Source organism: Balaenoptera borealis, assembly GCF_965194805.1.
Source record: "Balaenoptera borealis genome assembly, chromosome: 13".
NCBI lineage: Eukaryota > Metazoa > Chordata > Mammalia > Artiodactyla > Balaenopteridae > Balaenoptera > Balaenoptera borealis.
Window position 1 is genome coordinate 101,477,438 of NC_138870.1, and position 20,288 is coordinate 101,497,725.

The 20,288-nt window shown below is 55.2% G+C and overlaps 1 protein-coding gene across 1 annotated transcript in view; it reads left to right on the forward strand.

Annotated features, from left to right (window-relative positions):
* Window positions 1-17,392: 17,392 nt before the first annotated feature.
* The window catches only part of PRR5 (proline rich 5), a 131,584-nt gene continuing 128,688 nt past the window's right edge, over window positions 17,393-20,288 (forward strand). Inside the window, exon 1 of the mRNA XM_082350870.1 lies at window positions 17,393-17,411. The gene's annotated coding sequence lies outside the window, so the exon portion shown is untranslated. The remainder of the gene's footprint in view (window positions 17,412-20,288) is intronic.

The window sequence follows — 20,288 nt, forward strand, 5'->3', positions numbered from 1 at the left end:
GCGCCTGTTTTCTTCTACAGATAATGCTCTGACAAACAGTGGGAAGGTTTTCCTAAGTTTTGGAATACTTCCTTAGCATGGGTTTCCAGATGTGGAATTATTGAGTCAGCTCACTTCCTGAAATAAACAGCCAAATTGGTCTCCAGCAAGTTTGTAGACGTTTATCAATACATCCCCCCCAGAGGTACCACCCTTCCCCTGCCAGCGTCCCTCATACACACGTGTTATCACCTGTGATGTTGCCGACTTGAACCTGGAAGGGCGCTCCCCCAGCCCGAGAGCCATTCCTCCGACCACCCTCAAGGATAAGAGTGTGTCTCTCGGCAGATGTTCCTGGTGCCCTGGGCGTCTGCTCCGGGCATCACTGCTCCAGGCCTGGCTGGGGTCGGGGGGTTAGGGGACTGCAGGCAGACACTGCTTGCTTTGAGAAGCCCACAGATCCAGGTCTACAGCCTTAGGCAGCGGCTCCCTAACCCGTAAATGGGGACACTGGGAGGGTCACAGGAGGACACGGGCACGGCGGGCACAGATGCTGAGAGGCCACTGCATTATTGCCTCTCGCAGCCTGTCCCCTTGCAGGCCCGCTTTGGGGGGACGCACCATTCCCTGGTCCAAAGCCACTCTTGCCTCTTCCCAGAACAGCAGCAGATCAAACGCACGGGGCTCCTGGACTTCATTAGTCTTCATTAGACTTCTTATTTATTTCTCTTTGCCTGGCTGAAGTTTCCATTTAAACAAGAGAAACCTTTTTTAAATTACACGTCCCTTCCACCAGCCACGCGGCTTGGAGGCTGAGAACAGATGGGGTTTGTCAAGATCCGCAGGTCTCAGAACCTCTTCCTACTTCGGAGGTCCAGGGCCCCATTTTGGGGATGCCCACCCCCGCTTCCAGAAGCTCCCCCCAGCCCGGCTGCAGAGCCGGGGCCCCGGCTCAGGGAGGCCCCAGCCACTCATCTGCTCACTCATTGGCCCTGTTTCCTCAGGTCCTCAGCAGTGGGGCTGGCCTGGGGCTGGGGATGGAGAAATAAACCAGACAAAGCCCTCTTGCCAAGTGACCGTCAGGCTCTGGAGGAGAGATGGGCGCCGGAACATGTAATTACATTCAGACTGTTGTTGAAGATCTATTTTCTGAGCACTTATGGGAGAGTCACATTGTAAGAATTCTGTGAGCTGGGGAGTGAATTTGTCCCAGGTCCTTGCTGGCGGAGACAGATAAATGTCCAGTGAGGGCCAGGGCTCGCCCAGGGTCAGACCGAAGCCACCAGCAGGAGCCCAAGACCAGCCTCTCTGGCTTCCCGATGTTCCAATGGGGCCGGCAGGGAGGCCAGGGTGTCACCGACAAGGGCCCCCGAGCCCCTGGGGCAGGGTCAGCCAGAAGAACATGTGACAGCAGCTGTCCTGGGGGAGACGGGGAGGGCTGGGTTTCTGCAGGCAGCCCCGGCAGGAAGCAGCTGTGGGAAGCTGGGAGGCGGTGGGGCTGCGATCACCTCCGCAGCCCACCCTCCACTGGGGAGAACCCAGGGCGGGGACTCTGCCGCCACGTGGAACCACAGTGGCTGAGACCCAGCCCGGCTCCAGGGCCTGACGGTCCCCGCTGGTCAGTCACTGCCCCATTCTTGACCTGCTCCAACCCAGTGGCCACAAGAGGTGACAGCTGGCGGGCACAGAGGCTGCGAGCACCTCTCAGAAGTGGCTGTGTACCTGTGGCCGGTCCTGGAGGACGAGATGGAGATCTCTAGGGAGACAGGGTGCAGGATACAAAAAGACAAGCCCACCACAGAAATACCAAGGCCAGCTTTTAAAGAAAATGGAGTAAGAGGGAATTCCCTGGCAGTCCGGTGGTTAGGACTCTGAGCTTTCACTGCCGAGGGCCCGGGTTCAATCCCTGATCCAGGAACTAAGATCCCACAAGCCGCATGGCACAGCCAAAAAAAAAAAAAAAAAAAGGAAAGAAAGAAAAGAAAATGGAGTAAGAATTGGCAGGGTTTCTTCCCTAACTGAATTCCATTGGCAGGGTTTCTTTCCTAACTGACTTCCGTGTGTGCTAGATCCATCTTCCTGCCTTAATTCTGTTCCAAACTGAGGCACCCAGCCTCCAGCCCCCAAGAACCCAGCCCCTGGGTGGAGAGTCCAGCTGAGACAGCAGAGGAGGACCAGAAAGGTGGGCAAGAAAGCTCTTTCTCCAACCTGAACCCCACAATGAGAGCTCAAGCGACGGCTGAGTGTAGTGAGCCCACCATCTCTAGAAGCAATCAAGCTGCTCCTAGATGCTCAGGGGCCAGAAAACCAAGGAAGGCACCTATAAGTATGGGGGGGGGGGTGTAACAAGGTATCAAGGGGTCCCCTGTGGGCAGTACTGTGTGCGGAGATCAGAGACACCTGAGTCCTCTAGATAGACCAGGTGAGGACCCCAGGAGCCCGCCCAGGCACCGGAAACAGCAATAAAGGGTGAGCAACTGCCACAGGCCTGATGCTGCAGCAGCCAGGAGTTCTCTGTCATCTAAAACCATGTCAACACTTGCAGAGCATGGATTACTCTCCCCACTTAACAGATGAGGAAACCGAGGACCAAGGAGGTGTCAACTAAAAAATTATTCACAACCTAAAGTTGAGAGTTATGTTTTATTCGGTGGGAATTTTTTAGGACTTCAAGCCTGGGAGGAAGCATCTCAAGTAACCCTGAGAGAATTGCTCCGAGGAGGCGAGGGGGGAGCTAGGATATACAGGAGTTTTGCAACAAAGGGCAGGTAGTCTGAACATCAAAAGATTATTGTTAATTAAAGAAAACCAGATATGTCAAGTTAAGGAATTTAGTGCTTTTCCATATATGGGAAGATGGGAGAGTCTGGGCTCACTGAAATCATTCCTTTGATAGGCACCTCAGCTATCCAGGGCCAGTATCCTGTGTTTTCACATCCTAAGTTTCCTCAGGGCTCACCTTCAGGAGTGGCTGCAGTCTGATGGCAGCTAGATGGCAGGTATTCCTTCCTTCCTGAGTTTCCTCAGGGCTCACCAGCTCCTAATCGATGGCTACAATCGCTGATGACTGTGACATCCTTTGTTTACTGATAAGGCAGGAAGTATTCCATTTATCAGAGCTAAATGAGTTGCTCAAGATCACACAGCCCTCTGGGGGCAGAGCCAGCTTAGGGACCCAGGTCTGTCTGACCCAACGCTGGGTGGAGCCCTCCCCTTGCAGCCATCATTCAATTGAGAAATCTTCACGGAGCAGCTGCCCAGTGCTGGGTCCCAGGAGGACGCGGGTCCCTGGGGAACCGACCAGGTGCCGCTCTTCCTCCTGCCCACGAGCCAGGCTCTCTCTTCACTGACTTCGCCAGAGCATTTCACATGTTTGCCTAGGTTGCTGATGTCTTTACGTTTTCTTGTATTCAACAAACTTTGACCAGAATATTCAGTCCATTTCTCTCCTCCTTCCTAAATTGCATCTGTTCCCTCACTGACCCAGGCCCAGGGGTGGGGGCTGGGAGTTGACCAGCAGCTAAATCAGATCCCGGGACCACAGCCCCAGAGGGGAGATGATGCTGGGCTCCAGTGAGGAGGGGGCCCGAGAAGGGCCTGCCAGGACTGGTGCCAAGATTGCAGCACGCAGCAGCCCTATAGAAACCCCGGCACCCCGGACGGGGACAACGCCCATGTTGGGGGGATTGTTACCCCATTCTACAGCTGAGAAAAGTGAGGCATCAGTTTTTCATCTTCTGCATTGAATGTTTGTCAAAGCACTTCACACCCAATAACCAGTCAGGGACAAACAACAGCTATATGGAGTCAGTAAGGAAGCAAGTGGGAGGCTTTGGGCAAGGGCTGGCGCCACAATCATTCCTGTCCCCAGGAGATTTTTTGCTCAAAACTCAGAACATCAGAATCAGACAGAGGCCATTGGGTCCAAATAATACCCCCTGGAGCTCTGGGGGTCCCAAAGGTGGAGGGAGCAGGCAGGGGGTTCTTGGGTCCCTCTTACAGCAAAATAGTTCCGCTGGGCCATGTCACATGTAAGCCAGAGGCCAGCTCTTCCCAGGTCCTCCAGCTTTTGGGGGCTCACCCTATGCTCACGTCCACCTGCAAGCAGATTCTAGCCACTTCTCAGGCTCGCTGCCCTCCCTTCCCCCCCACCCCAACCCACTCTGTCCACCGGCACTAACACTAGTGAGAGTGAGAGCTTGACTGAGACTTGGGGGGTGCCAGCAGGGGCTTTGCATTGCCTGCCACTCAGCTACGGGGGTGCCTCCTTGGGCACCTGGTCCCCCAGGCCCTCCTGGGCAGATCTTCACAGGGGCATCCTCTTCTCCTTCTTTCTCCTCCCAGCCCTCACCTTGCTGCATCATCTACTCTCTTCCTTGATTCTCACCGCACGATTTGCACACTCCCCTCCTCTGTGTTATGCGGAGCCATTCACTCAGCTGGAAGTTCCACCCCGTCAGGAACTGGGACGGTTGGAGATTTACCCTACTTGCAAACTGACAAGTGAGCCGCCACAGTTCCGTGGATGCTGGCAAAGACGTGAGATGCCTGGATCAGAAACAAAGGATGGTTTACGATTCACGGCAGCAGCAGGAGCCAGATATCAGCATTGTCATGGGCCAGTCCCCCAAGCTCCGAACCCCACAGAGGGTCAGATGGCACCTGCGTACTCAGTGGTTGTGTTATAGGAGAGGAACCCTGACCTCAGGGACCCTGAATCTTTCCTGGGAGGCAGTAAGCATGCCTGCCCTTCGCTCTGGAGGGAGAAAGGAGCTCTGTCTTTCCAGGCTGTTCACTTACACTATGTTGAATAGTATCTTTCCAGAATTCATGTCCATCAGGAAACTGTGAACCTGTTCTTATTTGGAAATAGGGTCTTTGCAGATGAAATCAAGTTAAGATGAGGTCATACTGGACTAGGGTGGGCCCTTAATCCAATATGATTGGTGTCCTTGTAAGAAGAAGGAAGTTTGGACATAGACACACAGAGGGAAGGCAGCCATGTGAAGACGGAGGCAGAAATTGGAGGGATGCTGCCACAAACCAAGGAGTACCAAGGACTGCTAGCCATCACCAGAAGCTGGAAAGGGCCAGGAGGATTCTTCTCTAGAACTTTCAGAAGGAATGTGGCCCTGCTGTCACCTTGATTTTGGACTTCTGGCTTCCAGAGCTCTGAAAGAAGAAATTTCTGTTGTTTTTAATCCACCCAGTTTGTGGTAATTTATTACAGGAACCGTGGGAACAAATACATCACTACCCAAAAGCCTTGAAAAGATGGTCAGGAACAAAGGGCAGTGGTGTCTTGATCACGACACACACAGAACCATGGGGAACCCACGGAGGGTCGTCTCTAAGGCCCGTGATGCATTTGCTCATCAGAACCGAAGACCCACCCACCTTTTCTTGCCCTTGGCGGGGGTCTCACCTCTGTCCCAACTGTTCACCGTGGCATTTCCCCCCTCCTTGTAAAGGAAGTTTTTTACCAGCTAATAAGAAAATTTTTAAACGCTTATATCATATCATTGCTACATATGGGATTTCCACCGAAGATTGTTTGAAGAAAAGCTTCTGTGGATTTCAAATTTTTTAAAGCTGGAAAGACTGGGCCCAGCCCTCTCAGCTGGCAGCTCAGAGAAGGGCAGGGGCTCCCCCAAGGCCAAGAGTGAGTCAGAAGCAGGGCTAGTCAGTTTGCCGAACTGCAGCCCTAGGACGGCCTCCAGAGTTCGTGCCCAGTTTCCGCTGATCAAAGAGAGGTCAGAGCAGAAGAGAGAGAGGTTGGGCAGAGCAGGAAACGTGGACGTTGCTGGGGCCCAGATGGGTCTGGCAGGGCTCACGCCCCTGCTGCCGGGGACAAAAAGCGTATTCTTCACAAGCAGCATCCTTCGACCATCTCCTCCCCTTGTCTCTTGTCTGACGGCGGAAAACTCAGCCGCATTTGTAACACAGCCCCTCCTATCCACACCACTTCCCTCAAGATCTCCATCATCGTCTTAAGAGCTGTCGGGCCAACATGTTACCTAAAAAATTGAAAAGGGGCCACCTCTTCGGTGGGAAGGCAGGGATCTCATCCGTCTTGCTTCCCAGGCTGGCAGGTACAACACAGTATGTGTGTGTGACGGCTGTGCTGGTGCGGGGGACCGCCAGCTCCACTCAGCCAACCCACCCACTCGTCCCACACGCTCGGGGCCCTCACCAGGTGCCAGACACACTGCACCAAAGGCTCTGCAGCCAGGATTTGGATTAATCCCCATGACAAGGTGACATCTGCCTATTTTGCACATAAGGAGCCAGAGGCTCAGAGAGGCAGATCTACAGTTTGAAAGTAGCCATGCAGGTAAAATGGGGGTGGTGCAGGGCGGGGTGGGGGGAGTGGGAGGTGGGAAAGAAGGAAGGGAGGGAGGGAATCACTAGATGCCCTTTCAAGAGATGGCTGGGTATATTCTAAGCACATTAGCTAATCCTATAAGAGTCTGTATCTTTCATTTCTTGGAGCGAGTTCACAACTCTGTAAGTTGTAAAAAACTGATAGTAATGCCAAGATTCTTATCCATAAAGATGCAAATGAATTTCATCAGGTGGAGGGACACTGGGTCCCCTACCCCATGGAAGCAGCCACTTTTGCATCTGTTAGCAAATTCAATTCCGCCTTCCTGATTGCCTACACATGTGTCTGCTCTTGGCTTTTCCTCTGAATTGATTGTAACATCTTACTGGTCTCCTCACTAATTAATGAGCTAAATACAATCTTTGGTGCATGTTCATTTAATATTTGTATGAGAGTCGTGCGTTTACCCTTCAACCCAGGGGCCCCCTATCTAGCTCCATGCACCACCTCAAACTGCAAGTGTGCCTCGGAATCACCTGAAGGGAGGACCCCTTACCACCCAGACTGTGGCCCTACCAGACACTTCTGATTCAGAAAGCTGGGTGGGGCCTGAGAGTCTGCATTTCTTTTTTTTTGGCCGCACTACACGGCATGTGGGATCTTAGTTCCCCGATCAGGGGTCGAACCTGTGCCCCCTGCAGTGGAAGCATGGAGCCCTAACCACTGGACCACCAGGGAAGGCCCAAGAGTCTGCATTTCTAACAAGGTCCCGGTACTGGGGCTGCAGACTTTGAGGACCACACCTCTCCCCTGAGCTCACCCTGCTTCCTCCATCTGACCCATGCTGTCCTGCCCTCTCCTCTGGGGTAAACCCCTCAGCCCTCTGGCAGAGAGGATTCTGAGGTCCTGTCGTCCCCACCCTCCCCCCCAGAGGCCCTCTGAGGTAGACAGAGCCCCAAGCCTGGTGTTGACTCTCACATCCGGGGCCTCACTCTGTCTTGGGGTTGGGGCATGGCTCAGAGGCAGGGCTCCTGTCTAGGGATGGGAGGCCAGCAGAGGTGGCCCAGGGGGAGGCCCAGGCAAGCAGGGGACTGGGCAGGAGCCTCACCCAACCTCCTCGCAGCCTCAGATCCCTGCAGCTGTTCCCATAGCCCCACCATGGCAGCACTAACCCTCCTTAGCTCCCTGAGCCTTCAAACCTGACTCCCAGGGCTGGCTTGGAGGGGCCAGCCCCGCCCCCTGCCCATCTAGGTAGGGCTCGGGGCCCCAGAACGCAAGCTGCATTGCCCTCTTAAAATTCTCCCGATTGGCTTCTGCTGGTGGCTACGAGGATGTTCCCACCTGAGTCTACTTTTCCAGCTCCTGTGCACCAGGGAAGGACATGGGGGGCCCCAACCTCCAGCCCCTGCAGGCTGAGTCTGGATGGCTCAGTGGGAGTCTCTGCCCGGGGTCTTGCTCTCCACCCAGCTCTCCCAGGTTCCTCCCATCCCACAGGCAGGGAGACCCCCTCCTCGAGAGGCAAGTGGCTTGCCCCTGGCCACGCTGAGGAGGACTGGCAGAGGAGAAATGGATGCCCACTAGTCTCCTGACTTCTCCTTCTGGACTTGACTACACCGCCTGGGCTTTCTTGGTAGATAAGCAGGCGTGTGTGAGAGGGGCTGCCAGGAGCTGCAGTGACACACGCCAGCAGACAGATGGGCACAATGAATGTGCAAAGCCTCTGACAGCCCAGGCACAGAACACCCCAATAAAGCTGCTGGGCTCACCCCTCCCTTCTCCAGGAGAACTCGTGTCCATTGCTTGGGCACAGGAGCTGGGCCAGGAGGACGGTGCAGAGACTGGAGCCAGGAAAAAATGGAGGCAGAAAAGGAAGGTCCCTGGAGAGAAACGCTGCCCACGTAAAGCCACGTAAAGTCTTTCAAGTGCTAAATAAGAAGATGCATGTTATTTGAATTAGAAACAGAATATGTAAACCTCTACTCAGGTGTTAAAAATACAATGACATTAAATAAAATAACCTAAAATAAAGTGAGGAAAGCATTAGAAGTGCCGCTGGCTGGTTTTGCATACAGGCATTTTTATCCACCTTGAATAAGCGCAAGCCCCTCCCCATCCACTATGGGCATCTAAGAAAATGGGGCTCCGAGGGTGGTCTGTGGGCATATCAGAAAAGCCCCTGGACTCCAGGTCCGGCAGCAGAGCTCACACCACACCAGGCCCACACCCAGGTGCAAAAAAAAAAGGACACCTCACGATGCCTCTGTGTCTCACAGATTATTTTTTGCATTTCAGGTAAGTGTATTCTGATATCCAACAGAAAGGGTGGAAGATTTATTTAAGGAAACAATTCTTGTCTAGGGTTTGATTTAGGGTTTTTGGTAGGTTGTTGATGTCTTTTTGGTTTTGCACTCATTTATACTTTTTAAAAAAGTATTTTAACAAGTTAGAATTACCCTGATAACAAAACTTGGCAAGGACCTTATAAGAAAATTACAGACCAGTATCACTTATGAACATATATGCAAAATCCTCAACACAATTTTAGCAAATCGAATCTAGCAATATATACAAAGGATAATGAATGTGACAAAGTGGGCTTTTTTCCAGAAATGCAAGGTTGGTTCAATATTCAAAATCAATGAGGGCTTCCCTGGTGGCACAGTGGTTAAGAATCCGTCTGCCAGTGCAGGGTACACGGGTTCGAGCCCTGGTCCGGGAAGATTCCACATGCCACGGAGCAGCTAAGCCCGTGCGCCACAACTACTGAGCCTGCGCTCTAGAGCCCGCGAGCCACAACTGCTGAGCCCAAGTGCCACAACTACTGAAGCCCGTGTGCCTAGAGCCCATGATCCTCAACAAGAGAAGCCACTGCAGTGAGAAGCCCGCGCACCGCAACAAAGAGTAGCCCCCGCTCGCCTCAACCAGAGAAAGCCTGCATGCAGCAACGAAGATGGAACACAGCCAAGAATAAATAAATAAATAAATTTTAAAAAGCCAAAAAACAAAAAACAAAATCAATGGGCTTCCCTGGTGGCACAGTGGTTAAGAATCCGCCTGCCAGTGCAGGGGACATGGGTTCAAGCCCTGGTCCAGGAAGATCGCACATGCTGCGGAGCAACTAAGCCCGTGCACCACAACTGCTGAGTCTGCGCTCTAGAGCCCACGTGCCACAACTACTGAAGCCCGTGCACCTACAGCTCGTGCTCCTCAACAAGAGAACCCACTGCAATGAGAAGCCCGTGTGCCACAACTACTGAGCCTGCGCTCTAGAGCCCACGAGCCACAACTACTGAGCCCACACGCCATAAATAAATAAATAAATAATGATTCACATAATTCACAGAATAAAGGATTTAAAAAATCATATGATTTCAATAGATGCAAAAATCACATGATCAAACTCATTCATGCCAAAAAGATGTTTTTAATTTTCAGCAGTGCGGGAATAGGAGGGAACTTCACCAACCGGATAAAGAAACTACAAGAAAACCTACAGCTAACATCACAGGGGAAGCGGGGAGACTGAGGCTTTTCCCAAAAGACCAGCAGGGAGACAGGATGTCCACTGTCCCCGCTTCCATCCAGCTTGTCCTGTGGTCACAGCCCACCTCTGTGTGCCAGCAACATGGTGGTCCACACTGAAAACCCTGCAGAATCCACAAAATGCCCCCGAGGCCTCTCCCCAGTGAGGGAGGTACGGTCCTTGCATTGAGTTGGGGGAACCCAGGAAGACTGAACCTGGGGAGAGGGCCGCAGGCGCCGTTTCTGCTGAGTTATTTCCAGGCAAATTGGGCCTGGGTTTCCTGCAGAGGCCAGGCTTGTTCTCTTTGGGAAATCCGAAAGCAGCAATTGAAGACAGATCCTTGGCGGGACTGCGGGGTTGCACTAATTCTGCTCGCCGGCCCCGGGTGCTTTGGCTGAGTGCAGGGGGCTGGCTGCCAGCTTCTCAGAGTGTGCATTAGAGGAGTGGGGTTTTGGCGGCTGGCTGTGTGTGAAAGGCCTCAGCCCAGACCCTTTCATCGGCAAGTTATCCCCGCCAGGGGAGGGAGTGTCAATTGTGTGGTCAGAGCTGTTCCCAGAGGGAGGGGTGAGCGAGCGGGTCTCTGGAGGAGGAATCTGGCCCACAGGGCTGGCAGGCTGGGTCCTCCGAGCCCACCCTCTCAGGCACCCCTGCCTTGGCTCAGCACCTGGACCTGAGCCCTAGACCGCCACATGCAGGCACCAGGCCTGTGCGATGTTCCAGGTGGCAGCCTGCGGGACGCGCGTTGGTCCCAGAGTCCCGAGCCTGGTTCTGCCCTTGGCGGAGGGGGCGGGGGCGGGGGGGGAGCTTCCACTCAACTCCCAGGAGGGGGCGCGGGGGGTACCTCCAGTTCCAGCTCCCAAGACCCTTTCTGGGCTTCCAGTACTACAGTCCTCGGCCACCACCTGGCAGAATAGGTTTCCGGCTCTGGTTCCCCTGCCTCCACCTCGGAGCTCCCCAGGGCTCCCGTGTGCATCTAGGCCCAAACTCAGAGCCTAGCACAGATGAGACACGTGGAAACACTCCTTGAATTGAACCAGACTCGGCCCCTGTGACCGTGGGCCGGCAGGCCAGGCCAGCACTGAAGGCAGAGGGACCCCTGGCTTTCAGTGGGGCGCAGATGACTCTAGTGCTGGAGCCAGAATCAGCGGGTGGGGGTCAGGAGGCCGCAGCTCTCTGCCAGAGCCCCCAGCCCCCAGCCAGCCTGGCAAGGCTACCCACTGCCCGAGCTGGGTCACCTCCCCCAGCCTGGCCCTGTCATCACGAGGATATCAGGGGCAGATGGTCTGCTGACCAGCTGGCACCAGCACCGGCCCGGCTCCACCTCTCACATCTCGTCCTGCCCTGTCCCTCTCGGTCTGAGGGTCTGAAGGAGGGTGCTGTCTCTTGGTGGCCCAGGGAGAGGGTCTCCATTGCCAAAGCCCTCCCTGCCAGGACGGCCAGGAGCAGCCCTGTGGGAAAACAGCGTGGGTGCCTCGCTTGTTGCCTAGAGGGAGGGCGCACCCGAGAACCTTGGGTGCTTGTAAGAGGGTGTTAGAAAGGACTTCAGGGCGCTGGGAGTGTGCTGGGTGACAGGCGGGCCTGAGGAGGCGGCTTTGCCCTGGGTTGGATGCTCTCGGGAAGGGCGGGTGATTCTGTGATCAGGGATCTTAGGAAACCTTGTCTGCAGGGAGGGGAGCCTGGCATGAGGCGTCACTCCTGTAGCCGGGAAGGGGGAGGTTTGGTCATGTCGTGGCCCGGTGGATGTTCACGCTGCCGCCTGTGTTCGGTGGTTACCAGGCCGGCAGCCTCGTTTTTGATCAGCTTTGTCTGGTGTTCAGTGCAAGTGTTTATGTTCCACGGGAGCACACACTGTTTGTTCTGGAGAGGGAGGGCTCCCCAGGGAAGGGGGAGGGCTGTGTGGAGCAAGGCCCCTTAAATGTTCAGGAAGATTCCCGAAGGCACCTCGTGCTGGGGTGGGAGGGCTCGGGTGCAGGTGAGGCAGAGGGGCCAAGCTCTGCCCTGATGTCTCCCAGGGCCCCTGGGTCTCCTGTAGGGCTTGGTGACCAGGCAAAGGGACTGCCAGGCAGTGTAGCAGCCGCCTGGAAGCCCCAGGGACCCTGGGTAGACAGGCCAAGAGGCAGGGCTGGACATTCCCAAGATGAGAGGCTCGAGGTTCGGTCACTAGGAAATAGCCTCTTGATACAAGCTTGTCAGGGTGGGTTCCATCCGGACCATGACCCCTGGGGTGGAGCTGGCACTTCCAGAGTCCAAAGGAAGAGTCTGGAACCTTCTAAGAGAGACACAGTCAAGGGTGAAGCCTGGGCTGGGGAGAAGAGTGTGAGGTCCTCAGGCCTGACTGAGTCTGGGTCCTTCCTACTTGCCAGCCTGTGCCTGGTACACAGGTGTGATGCCCAGATGTAGTGCCCAGGTGAGGCATGCATTTACCAAAACACCTCTTGGGTGCCAACTTTGCCCCGCTCTCTGCAAGGTACATCCATCATTTGCCATTCACTGAGCACCTATGATGGGCCAAGCCCTGCAATGCACCCTAGGGACCCAGCATTGAAGGCCAGGCTCCCTGCTTTCGAAGACTTTCCATTCCAGGGAAGAGGAGGAGGAGGTAAGGAAGGGACCCCAACAGTTACTCCTGTTTATCAAGGCTGCTCGGCCACGCCAGCTCCTTAGTGAACAGGCGTCTACCCGGGGGACAGGAGCGTCCGCGTGCTCCCGCAACGCCATCAAACGCAAGACCCCAGACAAAAGGTCAAGTCTGAGAAGCTAAAATGCAAGGTGAGTCAGTACCTCTGGGAGGAGTGAGGGGCGTTTGCCCTGGGTGGGTGTGGGTGTGGACACACGGGCTTCAAAACCGGGGGCACTGGTGGGGTTTTGTTTTTTCCATTAGTACTTAAGTTATTTTATGTATATAATACTCTTGTTGACATTTTAAGCACCCCATCAGAGGAAAATCAATCCTGAAGCACCCGGCCAGTGTCACAGCCTGGGAGCCCCTGGATGGAAGGCCATGGAACGGGGATCCAGGCCAGGCACAGAGCGAGGCCCAGCTGCAGGAGACCCGGCTTCCAGCCCTGGCCTCGCGGGGCGTACTAGCCTCCTATGGCTCGTCTAACAAATGGCCACAAACATACAGGCTTAAAACAACACACATTTATTCTCTTATATTTCTGGAGGCCAGAAGTCAGCCAGGCCTCATTCCTTCTGGAGCCTCTAGGGCAGAATTTATCTCGTTGTTCTTCTAGCTTTTAGAGGCTGCCTGCATCCCGTGACTTGTGGCCCCTTTCTCCATCTTCAAAGCCATAGGCGCAGCACCTTCCAGTTTCTTTCTCTGTTTCTGTTGCCATGTCACCCTATTCTCACTCCTGCATCCTTCTCATAAGGATACTTGGGATGACATCGGACCCACTTGGTAACCCAGAATCATGTCCCCATCTGAAGATCCTTAATCTCATCTAATCAAAAGTTCCTTTTGCCATGAAAGGTAATATCCACAGGCTCCGCGGCTTAGGACGTGGACATCTTTGGGGGGCCATTACAAGCCTGGCACACAGGGTGACCTGGGGCAAGTCACTGCACATTGCTGGCCTCCGTCTCCCTGTGGGCAGTCACTGGGTAGGTGTCTCCAAGGGTCTTCCGCATGGAGAAGAGGCTCAGCGAGCCCTCGGAATCTTTGGGCTATTACCCCATCCCGCAAGGGCACCAGAGCCCCTCTTGGCCAAGTGGGGTGTAGGAGATCCCAGAAGGGACCCCAGATCCACAGGGGCAGTGTTGGAAATAGCCAGACTCACCCATCAGAGAACTAATCTTTGCCCAGGGCTTTAGATTTGCAAAGCGCTTTTCTTACATGCCGGGCAATGAGCAAAAGCTCACTAAATAATGTTCAGTGACTCAACCAATGAATAAATAAATAAAAGAACAAACTTGTGAAATTGGCAGGTATGACCATCCCCACTGTAGGGACAAGGAGGTTGAGGCTCAGAATGGATGGGTCACTCGACAAGGGACTCAGCCTTGGTCTGCTAGCTGCAGAGCCTGTGCCCTTCCGCGCTGGGACGGTCCTGGCACACAGTGGGGCTGGCCTCCACCAGGGCGCAGGGAAGGAAATAGAAAGTTGGCTGCCATGGCGGGGCTGGGGCCTCACCTGAACCTCCCACGGTTTCCCACAGTCTCTCGTGACCCGCAGAGCAGCTCGGAGGTGACACATGTGCATGCTGGGGTTTCCTGCCAGGCCCGGGGACACACTCAGTTCTCACCTGGTTGCTTGGAGGAGGTGGATGGGGCTCTGGGGGTTCAGTTGCCTCTGCATCACCCACATCCCCTTCATGTTTACCCCACAGTCCTGGGCCCTTCAGAGGAGAAGAGCTCAAAATCCCTCAAAAGCCAGATATAGACTTTAAACCAGGGGTCTTGGGTTGGGACACTGGCTCTGTCATTCCTCACTGCGTGGTCCTGGACATTTTTTTAAGACTTTATTTTTTTGGAAGGGTTTTAGGTTTCCAGCAAACTTAAGAGGGAGGTACAGAAATTTCCCATATACACCCTCCCCCCACTACAATGCATAGCCTCCTCCACTATCAATATCAGATGCCTCGTGGCACATTTGTTACAATTGGTGAACCTACGCTGACACACTGTCACCCAAAGTCCATAGTCGACATTAGGGTTCACTCTTGGTGTTGGACATTCTATGGGTTTGGATTAATGCATAATGACATGTATCTACTATTACAATATCATAGAGAAGTTTCACTACCCTAAAAATCCCCTGTCTCCACCTATTCATCCCTCCCTTCCCCCACCCCAACCCTTGGCAACCTCTGATCTTACTGACCCCATGGTTTTGCCTTTTCCAAAATGTCATGGAGTTGGAATCATACAATGTGTAGCCTTTTCAGATTGGCTTCTTTCACTTAGTAACATGCATTTACTTTCCTCTGTCTTGATGGCTTAATAGCTCACTTCTCTTTAGCACTGAATAATATTCCATTGTATGGCACTGAATAATATTCCATTGTATGGCTATACCACAGTTTTTCCACTCACTTACTGAGGGACAACTTTGTTGCTTCCAACTTTTGGCAATTATGAGTAAAGCTGCTATAAATATTTGTATGCAGGTTTTGCATGGAAATAAGTTTCAACTCCCTTGGGTAAATACCAAGGAGAGTGATTGCTGGATCGTACATATGATAAGAGTATGTTTAGTTTTGTAAGAAACTGCTAAACTGTCTTCCAAAGTGGCTGCACCATTCTGCATTCCCGCCTGCCGTGAAGGAGAGTTCCTGTTGCTCCACATCCTCGCCAGCATTTGGTGATGTCAGTGTTCTGGATTTTGGCCATTCTAATAGGTGTATAATAGTATCGCATTGTTGTTTTAATTTGCATCTCCCCAATAACATTAGATGTAAGGTATCTTTTCATATGCTTATTTGCCATTTGTATATCTTCTTTGGTGAGGTGTCTATTAAGATCTCTGGCTGGGCATGTTTTATAACCTCTCCATGCCTCAGTTTCCAATTCTGTAAAGTGGCAAAAATCATATCTGTTTCAGTCACGGTCCCAGCAGAAGATAGAATTTACCCCAGGTGGTCCAAATAAGGCACGTGACCAAAGGGACTGCTTACAGAGGTGCGGGCAGGTTCAGGAGCACCCAGAGACTGGCAATGGCGGGAAGGTGCTACCATCCCTGGGGCTGGAGGAACTAGCAGAGGAGATGATGCTTCCAGCAGAAGCTGGTGGCAGCTAGAGTCACAGAGGGCCTCCCGGCAGGAGCTGTGGTCATAGAGAGGTGAAGCCACATCCAGCCTCTGTCCCCGGACACTGAATTAAATCTCAGAGACAGAGTTTTGGGTGAAGTAGAAAAGAACAGCTTTATTGCTCTGCCAGGCAAAGGGGGCCACAGCGGGCTAACGCCCTCAAAATTGTGTGTCCCAACTTGGAGAGGGTAGTGAGAAGTTTTATAGTAATGGTTCAAAGAGGGTGTGATCAGCTTGTGGACATTCTTCTGATTGGTTGGTGGTGAGGTAAGTAGGAGTCGGCATCATCAACCTTCAGGTTCCAACTGGTCTGGGGTCTACGTGCTTGTGGGCAGCATACCTTGGTCAATTGTTCACTTTTCCCGCCTAGAGGAGGTTTCAGTATCCGCAAAAGCTCAAATATATTGTTATGTGTATACGTTGATGGGGACGCAGGACCTTGCCCCAAGGCTGCCCTATTGTTTTTCTTGACCGTTTCTCTCTTGTCTCCCATCCCTTCCCTTTGGCTCCCTGTCGGGGAATCGAACCCTGGTCTCCTGCATGACAGGTGGGGGGCCCTCTTTGAACCATTACTATAAAACTTCTCACTACCCTCTCCAAGGTGGGACACACAGTTTTGAGGGCAGGAGCCCGCTTGGCCCCCTTTGCCTGGCAAAGCAATAAAGCTGTTCTTTTCTACTTCACCGAAAATTCTGTCTCTGAGATTTAATTCGGTGCCAGGGGACAGAGGCTGGATTCGGCTTCAGGGGCACCGACAGCGTCAGTGTACAGCACATGGCAGTGGGAGGAAATGCCCCATCCTCTCTCCCTCTGATCTCCAGCTGTTGCCCCCATTGGCCAGACCCAACCAGGCACCAGTGGGGGATGCAGCCCACCAGGGTCGGCGCAGAGCCAGCGGCAGATGGATCTGGGGGTCAGGGGATGCCACAAGTGAAAAGTGGCCAGCGCTGCTCACGATGGGGCCATTCATCCATGTGTTCTTTCAACAGACGAACACTGTCTTAACCACTGGGGACCCTCTGGGGGAAGAAAAGGGACAAATACCCACCTTCAGGGAATTTACATCCTACTGTGGGTGTGGGGCATGGGGTGTGGGCTATTTCCACCAGAGCAGAACTTCTCAAACTTCACGGGAGCTTGGGAATCACCAGGAGGGCTTGTTGAAACCCAGATTCCTAGGCCCCATCCCCAGTTTCTGTAGGTCTGGGGTGAGGCCCGAAAATTCCCATCCTACCAAGTTCCAGGGTGTTGCCCACGGAGCAGTCGGGCCATCCTTTGACAGCCACGGCCCTGGGATATTTAGATGCTGGAAGCGTTTGTTTGTCCCATCGCTGACCCCTCGGCCTCCCTCAAGACCCCAAGCCCCAGGGCAGGGACTGAATCTGAGGGTCTGATTTTTCCTCCCCGCTACCGGCGACCCCCACAGGCTGGGGCTTGGGGAAGGGGCGCTCCGTGGGCGTTAGAGGGTCGCGGAGGAATGCGTTGCTGGCCAGAGAGCCGATCTGGGCCGCCAGGGTGGCCGGGGACACCCCCTTCCCCGGCGGGCACCGCCCACAGCCTGCGCAGTGCACCCGGGTGGGGGGATCCCGGGAGGACCCCTCCGGCCCCCGGCTCCCAGCTCGGGCGGGCCCCAGCCGGTGGGCGTACCCGCGACCCAGGTGGCTGCCTGCCGCGCGTCTCCAGCAGCCCAGGAGTCCGGTGGCTCCGACCGCGTCGGGCGCCCTACGCGGGCCCGGGGGGCGGGGCGGGGCGGGGCCTCCGCGGCCCCCTCCCCCGGCCCCGGGCTCCGGCTCTGCGCGGTGGCAGCGGCGGCGGAGGTGGCGCGGGGACCGAGGTGAGTGGCGGGGACGGGTCCCGGAGGCCCCGCCGGGGGAGGGGTCCGGGTGGGCAGGGGGCGGCACGCGCGCCCCTCGGAGGGCGGGGGCCCGGGCGGCGCCGGCGGAGTGGCGTGTGTGCGCGCGCGCGCGCGCGCGCGCGTGTCCCCGCCGAGTGCGGGGACATGGGTTGGGCGGGGGTCGGGCCTTCCCCTTGGTTGGGGGTCCAGCCTCTCCCACCCCCGTCTCCTGGGACCTCCGGAGCGCATCCTCTCTCGCAGTCTCTTTCTCGCCCACGCCCCCCCTGCCCCCCCTTCTCTTCTCTGTCTCTGAGTTTCTGTCTGTCTCCGTGGGTGGGTCTCTGCGTGTCCGTCCGGCCGCTTCTCCAGCTGCCTTGTTTCCTGATCTTCCCCCACCCCCGACACTGCCCCTCCCCATCGCAGCTCCCCCCTGTCTTTCCACTGGCCCCCCCTGAATAGAGCAAACAAAGATGGTCAGAAGGGAGACACCTCCTTTCTGAGCCCTGTCCTGGCTCGGCGTGCGGCCCCACCCCTCTGGCCTCTGGCCTGGGCCGCCCGCCACCTTCCTGCAGGGAGCTGGCCCTGCAGACCTGTGCGGGTGCGTTTGGGGCATCAGGCACATCTGAGGGCAGAGGCGGAGCCTGTAGAGGTTCGTGCCCTCAACCTGGTGAGCCCCCTCCCATCCCTTGAGAGGTGGCACATGGGGCAGGTCTGCCCCGTCCAGGGTCTGGGCCTCTGGCAAAATCTCATCATGCACGAGACCCCGTTCACATGAGCAGCGCCTGACGCTTTCTAAGATTTTCTCCGATGGAGCCAAGGTAGGGGAGAACTTGCTGGGCTGGGGGAGGGTCCCTGGCCCGAAGGTCACAGGGTGTGGTCTCAGCCCTGCTCAGCCAGGCCACTTCCTGAGGGCGAGCTCCATTTCCCCATCCGTGGCTCGGGGCAGCCCTGAGAGCTGTGTGCAGCTGCTGTGAGAACCCAGCGTGTCCAGGTGATTAGCGATGCTCTTGGCAAGAGCGTGGCTGTGCCTGAGTTCCCAGGGATCCCAAAGGCCGGTCGCTGGGCTGCATCTGGAGGGGGAGGGCGAGCTCTCTGTGGCCTCTCAGACCTGCCGCACCAGGCCCAACCCAAGACCCTCCCTGGAGGGGTAAGCTGGGGGCTCTGGGAGAAGAGCCTGGGACCACCAGACTGTCCTCTTTAATGACAGGGCTTGATAAAATGCGGATTCCTGGGCTCCTATCCTGACCTCTGATGGGGCACCAGGAATCTGCATCTTACCACTCCCCCCTTCTGGTGCACATTCAAGTGTGAGTGCCGCTGGGTGGTGTCATTGGGTGATCGGACAAGGTCATATTAGCTCCCTCTGGCTGGCAGGCAGTGGAGCGGACCCAAGAGGGGTCCATCCTGGGGGCATGGCCTTGCTATGTCCCTGGGCAAGCCACTTCCCCTCTCTGAGCCCAAGTCCCCGTCAGTCAGAGGAGATTAGGGCCTCCCTAGGGTCTTTCCTGCCAAACGGTCTGGGATTCTGAGCCATTTGTTTAAATGGCGGTAAGGGGTGGGTGAGGGCTATAGAATCAAGCTGACCTGGGCTAGCACCTGGGTCAGCATACACCACTGACTGGCTGTGTGGCCCTGGGCAAGTCACTGCTTCTCTGGGCCTCAGTTTCCTTATCTGAAAACTGCGAATCTTAATATTACGAGCTCCTTGTGGGTAGTCAGGATCCAAAGAGGCACAACGCCCGACATATCACAAGCTCACCGCAAACTGGCCGTGGGGGTGGGTACCCGTTGTGAGAGTGGCTGGCACTCCGTGTGTCTCGGCTGTTTTAACTGTCTGGTGATGGGGACAGTCACGTGAACTTAATTTCTCATCAGCAGGGAAAGTGGTCTGTGCAGAAACATTTGTTAGCTGATGGATTTTTTGTTTCTAATGGGTGGCTTAAAAGGCCTGAGGATGGCCACGCGGAATTGCCTCGCAGCCTCAGGCGGCATTTTATGGCATCCGGCTGCGTGCCAGTGCCAGCTCTCTTGCTCAAGGCAGGCACTGGGAGACAACACCCTTGTCCCCGGGCGACTCCCGGCAGATTCTGGAGAGGCCGGGATGGGAGAAGGAAGGCGAAAGCCCTGGACCCTCACCAGGTTCCCCAGATTGTGGACGTTCATGGACGTGAACAAAATCATCTTCTGGGACATCTGTAAGGCGAGCAGAGCTCTCGCGACGCCCAGAGAGGAACGGGAAAAGTCATTCATTCATTCATTCATTCACTCTCTCACTCACTCGTTCCCCCAGGCCTTCTTCAGGCCTGGAGGATGGCAAGCGTCCCCAGGGAGGCAGAGAGACCCACGCAGAAAGGGGGAGGCCACAGAAGCAACCTGGATGGGGAGCTATTGGGTCAGACGTGCTGTCAGTGGTCCTCCAGGTCAAAAGCGGAGTCAGGACGTCCTGCTGCGGGGCTCACCCCATAGCCCAGGGTGGCCCTCAGGGGTACGGCTGCTGAGGAGGACCAGAGTTAAGAGTCGGGAGGTACGAATTAGGACCATGGGCTGTGATGAAGACGTGGGAGAGTGAGACAAGGAGGTGACTTCCTGGTGACGGTATAACCTTCTTTTTTTTTCTTTTAACCACATCCCTCTTTTATGTCTCAAAATCGAACCTCAGTGGGGGAGCACCTAGAGGCACAGGGACTTTGAAACTCTGTGTGAGCAGAATTCTAGTGACTCAGGAATCCAGATGTCTCAGGGGAGCAGCCCGGGTGCCGCTGCCTTAGAGGACTTGGCTCTGACCTCAGACCCTGGGCTCTGGGTGACCTGGAAGGGGAGCCAGCAGGGGCCAGGGAGGGGCCGCAAAGGCTGGAGACCCCAGAGTCAGGTCCACCT